Genomic DNA, 10,381 nt, shown 5'->3' on the forward strand with positions numbered 1-10,381 from the left:
CGGGCCATATCTGGTTGCCCAAATGCCAGCAGAGGCAGCGGCTGGGGTAACCATCACTCGCTAGGGTGGGCACCCGGGACAGAGCCGCCTGTACGGCCTGTGGGAAGAGGTGCCCGTGGGAAGGTGCTGCCCATGTCCTGCCCCGCGCCGCTGCCCAGACTGGGTGCCGGAGGGATGGGGAGGGTCTCGCAGGCAACTGTGGGCTTCACCAGGCTTGTCCAGGGCTGCGCCTACAAAGGGGGGACGGGGAAGGGGTTGAACTGGGCTGGGTCTGCCGATGCCCTGCAGAACCGCTTTGGGAACAGGAGCGTTGCTGATCACACCAGACCGATTTGCTGCATCCCGCACTGCAGGGTCCTCCGGCAGCACAGGGCTCCCAGGGACCGCTGTCCCGGTCTGAGAGCTCTCGCCAAGGTCACAGAAAGGCTTTTAGCTCCTGGCAAGGTGAGGTTATCTTTTCTTTATTGTAATTTCTGTCACTGCCTGCATAGCCTCCAGATGCATTTACTGCAGGAGAAACTCAAAGCGTAAGCGACCGGGAAGGTTCAACTGGGTGCCCTCGGGAAGGACGAGGCATTGCAGCCGAGCAGCTGGCGGCGTTTGCTGACGCCAGGCTCGCACCAAGCTGAAGCCGAGGTCCCAGGCTGGGTCAGAAGCCACACTTGTGGCTGGGACAGCCCCCCGAGTGGCACAGGGCTGCTGGGGGTTAAGCAGAGGAGTGGGACAGCATCTGCTGGGGAAGGTCTGGAGGAGACAGGGCATTCGGGCAGGCAGGGCAGGCGCAGGCAGAGCTTTGCAGCAGGGCACAGGCATGGCTCAGTGAAGCTGGCCCCATCCCACCGGGGCTCGGGGCAGCGAGCGCTGCCTCCTGCCCCACGGGCGCAGATGTCCCCGTGTCTCACACAGCCCAGCCCCCTGGGACAAGGCGTACCCGGGGCACCAGGGCATACCACACTACTCTGTGGTTTCCTCCAGTTTTTCACCCTCTCCCAGCTCGTGAGCAGCTTGCCCAGGATCTCCAGTGGCAACGCAGACACTTCTAGCTCTTCTTGACCTGTAAAGAAAGGGAAAACCCTTTGCTCCTCGGAGTCAGGCAATAAAATGTCATCATTACCAGCTGTCTGCCGGGTGCAATGCAGCAGCCAGGGCAGATCTCCCTCCTCCTCACATGCAGCGATAGACACGCCAGGCTCCCACCCAGCCCATGTCAGGAGCAGGTTTCAAAGCCCTTTCTGGAGTTATCTCCAGCCTCAGCTGGAGAAACCGAGGCTCAGGGCAGGGCTCTGGCTTTCCTGGGGGCAAGGGAGCCTGAAAAATCCCCTGTGCCTTGCGGCCAGCCCTCTCTGCTCTGCAGGAGCCGCGGCTGCCCCTCGGTTCCCTGCGGGATGCTCTGGTGGGCGAGGGCTGCTGCAGGGCAGGGGCTGCACGGGGGGGTCGTTTGGGGACCCCCCCAAGCCAGTGCCGCTCCGAGGAGCCTTCGCCGCCCCCAGCCCGGTGACGGTCCCCGCGGGCAGCAGCTGGCCGCTCCCGTGGGAAAGGCGCGCTGGCGTGCGGCCGCCCTCGGCTGCCGTCCCCTTTGCTGCCTCCCTCCCATCGCATGACTTTGTTCTTTGTTAAAAGACACACAGTTGAGGAGATGCAGCCGCTCTTTGTGCCAGCAATTTGAATTTGACCCTTTCCAACACCAAAAATCAATACTCCCGTGGAGAAGCAGTGGGTGCTATTTTTCTAAACCCTGTTTACAGCAGTACAGTCCTTTAAGGCAGATGTTATCTGCTCCAGAGTCCGCTGCATACTTTACCAAATTTTACAAAGCATTTTCTGAGCACATAATGACAGTATTATCTTTGTCCACCTGCTGAGAATAGCAGTGGGCTTACAATAAATATCTGCTTCCAAGACGTACAAGTAAGAGTCCATCTTATCTGTCCAGATGGGGAAAAAAAGCCCCTAATTTACATCCCAGAAAGCACTGGGGTGTGACAAAGGTCATCCGCTGACACTGTACCCTCAACTGGGATGAAAAATATATGAGCCAGGACTGCATTGTTTAAAGCGGAGATAAGCAGCACCAACTGCTCCTGCCGTTTCTCCTGCTCTTCCACCCGGTGTTGCCACCCCCGGCCCCATGCCCGTGTGCCAACCGACCCAGCCTCCCGCGGCAGCCCCTGGCCAGCGAGCGGCAGGGACGCGTCCCCACAGGAGCACCGGCCTCACTCAGGACATGTCCCCACGGTGGGTGACCTCGTGGCTGGGGCAGCCGAAGGCAGTCCCGCGCAGCGGTGCCCGCATCCCTCCTGCACCGCAGGTGTTGCACGCCCAGGAGCATCCCTAGTCTTCATTTTGAAAGCCACTTGGTGCTTTAGCAGTGTTGCTTCACTGAAATCCCAGCTGGCTTGGGTTTCAGGGTGGCAATGCCAACAAGAGGGAGGGAGCTCTGACCTTTGGGAGGAGTGCCACCCCTTGCACTGGGTTTTGCAGAAAATCACAAGTGCGAAGGGCTTGCACGTGACCAGATCAGCGTTCCTCCAGTGCACAGCTCAGGTATAAGCACTCTCTTTTATTCCTCCACTTGATTTCTTACCACATGCCATGTTTGCACAGGTCCTTTCCCGTGAGGCTCCCGGGATACCTCTATGTGCCAGCGACGATACAGCAGAGAGCAGGTCCACATTTCTGGGTACCGGATGAGCTGGTGGCATCTGCACCACGCTTAGCTGGCCAAAGGGTGGACCACCCCGTGGACCCATCCCTCCTCATGGCAGTGCCAACAAGGTACGTTTCGGACGGTGCATTTCCCTTTTCTGGGGGCTAAGACCTCTTCAGACCGTCCCAGCACATGTGCCACCTCCCGTGGAGCACGCGGTACCTTGCTCCTCCTAGCTGGGGTGCACGCTCCATTTCCTACAGTTCCAGGAAATTTTCTGAGCTTTACCAAATACCCCACAATTAGCTAGTTAATGAGCTAATGAGGCAACGCTGGCCAGCTTCCCCCATGTCTGAAAGCCCTGCAGCATCCTCCCTCCTCCGGAGGCAGACCCCGCTGTTCTGCTTCTCAGCGCCAGACCGAGCAAACCGCCCCTGGCGAATCCCCGGAGGCAGCAGCCCATTACGGCGCAGCCAGGTTCCTGGAATTAGTCGTCAGATTAAGAAATGCGTCCCTGGAATTAGTAAAGGCGCGTGTGATGCTGAGTCGGGGCCACACGGCAGCGCGACGGCTCCCGCGGGGCCCGGAGGAGCTGAGTGAGCCGCCACGTGCCGTCCGGCAGAGCCGGGGCTGCCAGAGCAGGCGCTCTGCCCTGAGGGGTCGCGGAGGCTCCCGGCCGTGGGGGTGTCGCTGCGGGAACGCGTCCGGCCACCCCATTAAAAATGAAAAAAAGACAAAGAAAAATGAGTAGGGAGTCAGAGGGGAATATAAAATCATTAACAAAACTCCTAATACAGTGGGAGAAATGTCAATACGAGCGCTGAACTAATGGGCCAGTCTCCTCAAAAATTTTATTATCTCTGAAGTTTTAAATAATGCATTGCATTCAGATCGCTGATGTCCCTCCTGACATTAATCTTTGATCTTCCAATTCAGCACAAGGAAAGTGGTAAATCAGAGATACTGACCCTTGTCTACACATTTTGCAGGTAGTAATTGATCAAAGATTTATTTATTAGCCAAGCCGTGATTGATTTATAGGAGTTTTGCTTGATCGAGTTAATTACAAACAATAAGTTACTGTCCTGGCTGCCTGGGCAGCCCGGCAGCCAGGTCCTGCTGCCGCCGCTCGGGGGGCGATAACGCCAGCAAAGTGATAAGATACTGGTTTGTGTCCAGTTCGCCACGGGGTTTGGGATCAGTTACCTGCAGCAGATAAAACAGTTATCACCATCAATAATCAACTTGACGTGGAGCCAGAGGATTTAGCGAAGTCAGAGTTAAAGCGTTACTTCCTTGGGCTGGGCTAGGTCAGGACATTCCTTTTCAAACAGCAGAAGGAGATGGTTAAACGGTGACTTATTCTTGGTGTGACAAAAGGGAAAAACACCTCAGTGAGGTTGTTCTACTTTACAAGAAAAATCAGCCCACAGTAGCCCTTGACATTTGTTTTCAACATGGGAAGCAGGTAGAGAAACTTTGCCTGAGTGGCAGCTGCGGGACGGCTCATTGCGGCGCTGGCACGAAGGGCAGCCCGGGAGGGGACAGCCGCGCACGGCGGCCCCGGGGGGCACATCCAGCCCTCGGGAGAGAGGCAGCAGCTCTGTACACCCCGCAGAACGTGGCCAGAAAGGGCTGTTAAAAGGTAAAGCCGGGGCTGGCAGGGATCCCCTGGCTGCTGACCCCAGTCCTCTGCAGCAGCGGCTTAGCCTGTCCCATAACCTCCCTCCAAAACCCTCCTGGCCAGGGTCCCTGAGCAGCGTTAGGTCTCCTCTCCCCTCTCAGGCCCAGCCAGGCTTCCCAGAGGCCGTTTTGGGGCTCCGTCCTCCCCGCGCCGAGGCCGGGCACACGCAGCCTGGGGCTGGCTCCCCCGTCCCCGCCAGGCACGGCGGCGGCACATCACCAAACCACCGACGCAGGGTCACGAGCCGTGGTGCAGCGGCCAGGAGGGCGCACCTGGGCAGTCGGGTGAAGAGCCGGGCTCTGCAAAAACCAGACCTGGGGCCAGTCCTGCCCAGCCCCGACACTGTGGAGACATGGGCAAGCATGCCCATATCCATCCTTCTCCCAGAGTTTCTTCCCAGTTTGTGTCTCTTTCCAGAAACAACACAAATAAAAAACTGTTACAGCGTCTTCTTGCTCTCGCCCGAGCTCGTCAGCACAGTAACTTGCCAGCCAAGTCATCCCTTCAGCAAAGCACCCACCCTTGTCTCTAGCACTTCATCCCATAGCACAGCCGACATCCCTTACAGCAGGAGCTACAAGTCCACTAAACGGGGAAAAATCTGCACGCGTTTGACTTTCTGCAGAGCCTCACTGCGGGGCCAGTGTCACCCTTGGGGACCCCGGCCGGCTGGGGGGCAGGGAAGCCCCGCCGGGACCAGGGTGCTGTGCCGAGACCCGCCGGCAGCGGCGAGGAGGATGCACCCACGGCAGAGACCCCGGGCAGGCTCCCTTCCCCAGGAAAGGGAGGCAGAAGGAGAAAGCAAAGGAAACACCTTGTTTCTGAGCCAATGCACATCTAAAAAATTAATTTGGGGCTGGGATTTTCATGATCTTGTGGGAGCTAGGCACTTAACCCAAGTAAAATGCTGGCGGCTTTGACATCTAAAAGCTCTTTTAAAGATCCTAGTCTTAATTGTTCGGATTTTTTTTTTCTCCCTCCCAGCTGTAGCTCAGGCTTCCAGCCTTTTCCAAACAAGTTTATCCATCCTTAATTACTGCTAAGAAAGTGACCCCGCATGAGCCCTGCCGCCGCACTCCTCTTGGCTGACAGACAACTGCCAGCCAGGCAAGAGCTACTAATTAGTAATTGATAAATATAAGTGTGCTGTCTTCCCCAAGCAGAGTCCCGCTTGATGACAGTAATTAATTGTTCATTGATCCCCCCAGGTTGACGCGAGGTCTGCGAGGTGCTTCTCGGCCGCTGCGCCTCGAGGTGAGGGCTGCCGGCGGGGGCGGCCGGGGGCCCGCGGTGCCCAGCCCCACCACGGGAGCAGGGACGCCGGCCCTGCCTGCCCTGCCTGCCCTGCCTGCCCTGCCTGCTGGGGCTGTCTGGCAGGTGGCTTTAACCAGAAGAGTGCGGGCCAAGCGAGGATACCAAGGAGCAGCCCGGGAGGAGGGCCCCAGCCCAGGGGCCAGCACGGCATCCCTCTGCAAAACAGTGCTGCCAGAGGAGACTCCCACAGGTCGGTTACACAGTTCATCACGAAATCCGGGTGTCACGGTAAAGCTTAAACCAAGCACTTATTTTAATTCTTCACCTTTCTTCTAGTCCTTCATAGTTGCACATATTAAAACAACGAAAAATTAAAACCATGCAAAAAAATGAATAGAGATATTAGAAAGGATGAAAAAGGCCCTGGGCTTGCAGAAGTTTATGCACAGGTTTTGCTTGGTACGTGTGAGCAGTCCCAGCCTACCCTCACGCGCCGGCGGGCTCACGGCCTGCGGCGGTGTTCGGTGAGCAGGAGGGAGGAGAGCGCGTGAGGGGAGAGGAGCTATTCCTGTGCCTGCTGCAGTCAAGGAGCATCTGCTTTCAGCAGGAACAAAAACGAGACCTAAAAGTCTGACCTGAAAACAGATTTGCGTTTTGTCATGGTCCAAACACAATTTTTCCAAGGGGAAAAACACTCAAACCACTTAGAAAAAAAAAAACAACCAGCTTAACTAGATCTTTAAATTACATCTCCCAAGGCAAATACTTGAATGTCAAGTGTCAGTCCCAAGGTTTTTTTGATGCTCATTATCACCCCATAAACTCCCTGCAAGAGGGGTTATTTCCTGCCCAGGCGGCCGGGTTTGCTGCGGGAAAGCTGACCCGGCTGAGCAGGAGCAGGAGCAGGAGCAGGAGCAGGAGCAGGAGCAGGAGCAGGGCAGGCAGGCCGTGCAACGTGCACGCTCCCGTTGGGAAACTGCCCCAGCATGTGGCTCCTGGTGACATTGCCGTGCTTGGTGACGGCTCAGCTGGCTGAGGGCACCGCAGGGTGCACGGCCCTTTCCAGGGGGACTTTCACCTTCTACCCCAGGTCCTGCAGCCCCTCACCCCAGCTGCAGCACCAAGGTGCCTTGTCTCGGCTTGGGACCGCCCAAAATGTACCCTGGGCCGCCCTCGAGAGCGGCACGTGCATGGCCACCATGCCTGGGTCCGTCCCCTCCTGTGGCTCTCGGGGGATGTCCCTCTCTCAGGTTTTAATTAATTGTCTTTCTATTTTTTTCACCGTTTGGGTCAGGCTCCCAAGCGCCGATCTGTTTGATGGCACCCCGGGGAGCCTTTTGTTCTGAATAGGTGAAAAATTGTACCCACAAAAAGAGTTCCCCCTCCGATCAATTCCCTCTAACAACTTTATTGATTAGCTGCAGTAACATTTTTCATTTATTAATTATGAAGAAGATGTTCCAGTGATTTCTTAAAGTTAACTGTTGTGATTTTCCCCCTCCCCTCCGCCCTCCCAGCCCAGCCGGGGTGGCTGCAGAGCTGCAGAAAGGCTCTGCCCGCGCAGACCCCAGTGCTGCAAGGACGGACGCCTCTCCTGCACGCAAACCCGCTTGGCAGGACCTCAGCTTGCTCATCCCGTCAGAGCAACGGCAGCTTCGGGTGTTCTTCTCAGTGAGTTATCCAACTCCTCCTCTTCCCAAAAGCATCCGGCAGCAGCTGTGAGCCCTGAGCAGGGCATCCCCCGCCGTGGGGCTGCTGCTTGCCCCGGGACAGTGCAGGGCAGCCCATGCTGCGGCTGCCTGGGCACCTCCACCCCTCGCCTGTCCGCAGCCGGAGCCAGAAGGTGATGGAGAGAGAAAAGCAGGAAAAAAAACCCCAATAGCCCAGATACGCAAAATCAGCTGGGGACATGGGGGTGAGGGGACAGAGGCACATTGGCTCGGGCAGCTCTGGCCATCTCTGCGATGACGGCAGCCCAGCAGAGTGAGCTGCCCTGCCCTTCCCCTGCCCTGCCTTGCCCCTGCCCCTCAGCATCAGCAGCAAATCCCTCCAATTTCAGGCAGCTCAGCCCGGTGCCGCTCCCAGCCCAGCCTCTGGCTCCTGCAGCCCACCCACCCGCTCCCCACGCCGCCGGGCCGCTGCTCTCCTCTTGCTTCTTCACTGGTTTGGACATCCTAGGCTAGGTCGGGCCTGACAAAAAGGAGCATCAGAAGACGAGCTCCACCCTGGAGCATGTACTGTTACTTGGACACGGCAGAGAGAATTGCTGGCACCATTTTATAGATAAATTAGGACTACAGAAAGATGACATGCTTTGGCCAGTGTCACACAGGAGGTCTGAGGCAGAGCTACAGATTAAAGCTGCTGCCCCACGTCTGCCAGCCTAATGATTTAATTACCGCACTATCACTGGTCAACCTTGGAAAACCAATTTTGCCTCCATGCTTTGAGGGTTTCCACTGGATGAACACAGAGGGAAAGAAACTCATCTTCATAAAACCACGCAACCCAGTCAGACAGCACTTGAGCCGTCTGCAGCCAGCACAGACCTCCCTGTGTTCGCTGCAACCGCCGAGGCCGAAGCAGCTCACCATGAAGAAAGCAGGACGAGCCTGCGGGCTGCTGCGCGCTTCTGATTTTCAAAACCTGCCTGCTCTTTCCCAAACAATCCCCATTTCCCCCCGGGACGCACATCTCCATCACAGCAGGACGCTGTCAAACCGCTCATTGCAGCCGGTCAGAAAAGGGCCATAACGTTGTTTCCCCTCCCTGTTATCACCGGCCCAAACTTTTTAATATGCATCAAGCACGTCCTCCTTGATCCAGGATCCCAGAGCTGAGGCGCAGAACCTGGCTGCGGGCTCGGCAGCGTCCCTGCAGCGCTGAGACCGGGTGGTCGCTTTGGCTGCTTTGGCCAAGGTCCTCTGCACACTGGAGAAGCAGGATGTCTTCATCGCTTTTATTGTTGGGAATTACTGACATCAGAGGTGACAAATCCCAACACCAAGGCCAGGTGTTGTTTACACACAGGGAAGGCATGTGGCAGTGGTTTAAACCCCCCGAATGAGTGATTCTCCACGTCCTTTGCTGTGGGTCTTTGTCAAGCAACGTGCCCGGCTCCAGCCCGGCAAGGGGCTGCTCCCGCCTCCGCTCCGGCCTGGGGAACACGCCGCCCCCAGAACCCCAGCGCCACCGGGGCTCGAGGCCGTTCATAAACCATGCTCACACCGTAAATTGAGAGAAGGAGTCAATGGAGGGCAAGGAAGCCCAAGAGCAAGCTGGAAGGAGGAGTAAGGAAGGAAAAGGAAGGTCAGAAAGAGGGTAATTAAGGAAATGCAGCAAAGAGAAATTATACAAGAGAGGATTAGGAATGTACAATTGGTGTCGGTACCTGGGAACATAAATCACATGGAGTTGGAAGGAGATCGCACAGTGCTGAAGGAAACCTAAGGGTGATAGTGGACTGATTATGAGTTTGAAATATGGCATGTTGGCAAAAAATTTGCGATGATTTATCTTCTGTCACAGGCTATCCTGGGAAGGTGGCAGGCCTTTCCCATATAGCTCTTCTGAGACTGAAACTCCAGCGCTGAATTGATTTCTGACTCTACCAGTCTGTGCTCGGCTGAAGATGGTAACAAATAATAACACAGAGAAGAGAAGGAAAAATTAGGAAATCAAAAAGGAGATTACAGTCACGGGAAAACAAATGCATCAAGCACACCCTCAGCACAAGAGATGGAGGACAAACAGAGATTTGGGTACCAGTTTGCCATTTACACCCTTATAAACGAACATAACCCAGGTGATTACCCAAAATTATCCTTTAACGTGGCACCATGGGTATGGAAAGGTTTAATAACAGTTTTGCAGTTGTACCCAAACCCACCAGTGATTACCAGTCCATGTGAAAGTCCGAGGTAAAAATCCATACTTTTTGCAAATATGTATATCTAAAAATAAAAAGGGAATACAAATCTAAGCAATAGCGATACGGAGGAGTTTTAGAAGATGAATTAGATATCTGGATTAAAATATGAAAGGCTATTTGAAGATATGCTCTGCAGTAATTGCAAATGCGAGGCACCAGCAGCACAAACCCGCTCTGCCGGCGGCTCATCGGCACGGTCTGGGGGCCGAACCCGAGCGGCCGGGGCCGGGGCTGCGTGGGAAGCCAGCAAGGAGGACCTGGAAAGGGCTGTTAGGTGCTGCAGTGACAGCGGGAGGCAAAAAAGCCTGAGAAAAGCTTCAGAAGGAGCTGCTGGCAAGAAGCATAAACCAAGAATACGCAGTGGCAGGAATAAAGCCGAGAGCGGGGAAAATGGAGAAGATGATCAATACCTGAAGGCCAGAAACAAAAAGACAACTGTGAACAATTTTTATTCCTGACCTATGCAACCAGGGCCTGAGCTGAAGACCTGTTTTCTCTTAGAGAACGGGTAGGCATACTCAAAAAAAAAGAAACAGATCTAAATGAGGGCATTGACTGCCATGTCTACCCAGTGCCTTTAGTACTCCCGAGCCCTTCACGCTGCCAGCCTGGATGGAGGTCATGACACAACAGGAATGTGCCCCCATCCCAGAACAGTGACCGGCTGATGGCTGCTGCTGCCCTGGAAGCGGGGAAGATGAGGGCCAGCGTCCCGCAGCCAGCTGTGCCCATCGTGTTTGCCCAGCCCGGCCGACGAGCCACGGCACGGCTGTGCCTGCTGCACCACGGCGCATCGGGAAATACAGCACGGAACCAACCACATCGGACGGATGCAAAGGCAACAACATATTTATTTCATAAAAGG

Source organism: Nipponia nippon, unplaced genomic scaffold, assembly GCF_047370975.1.
Source record: "Nipponia nippon isolate SJK-2023a ecotype South Korea unplaced genomic scaffold, ASM4737097v1 scaffold_37, whole genome shotgun sequence".
In the NCBI taxonomy this organism is placed as follows: Eukaryota; Metazoa; Chordata; class Aves; order Pelecaniformes; family Threskiornithidae; genus Nipponia; species Nipponia nippon.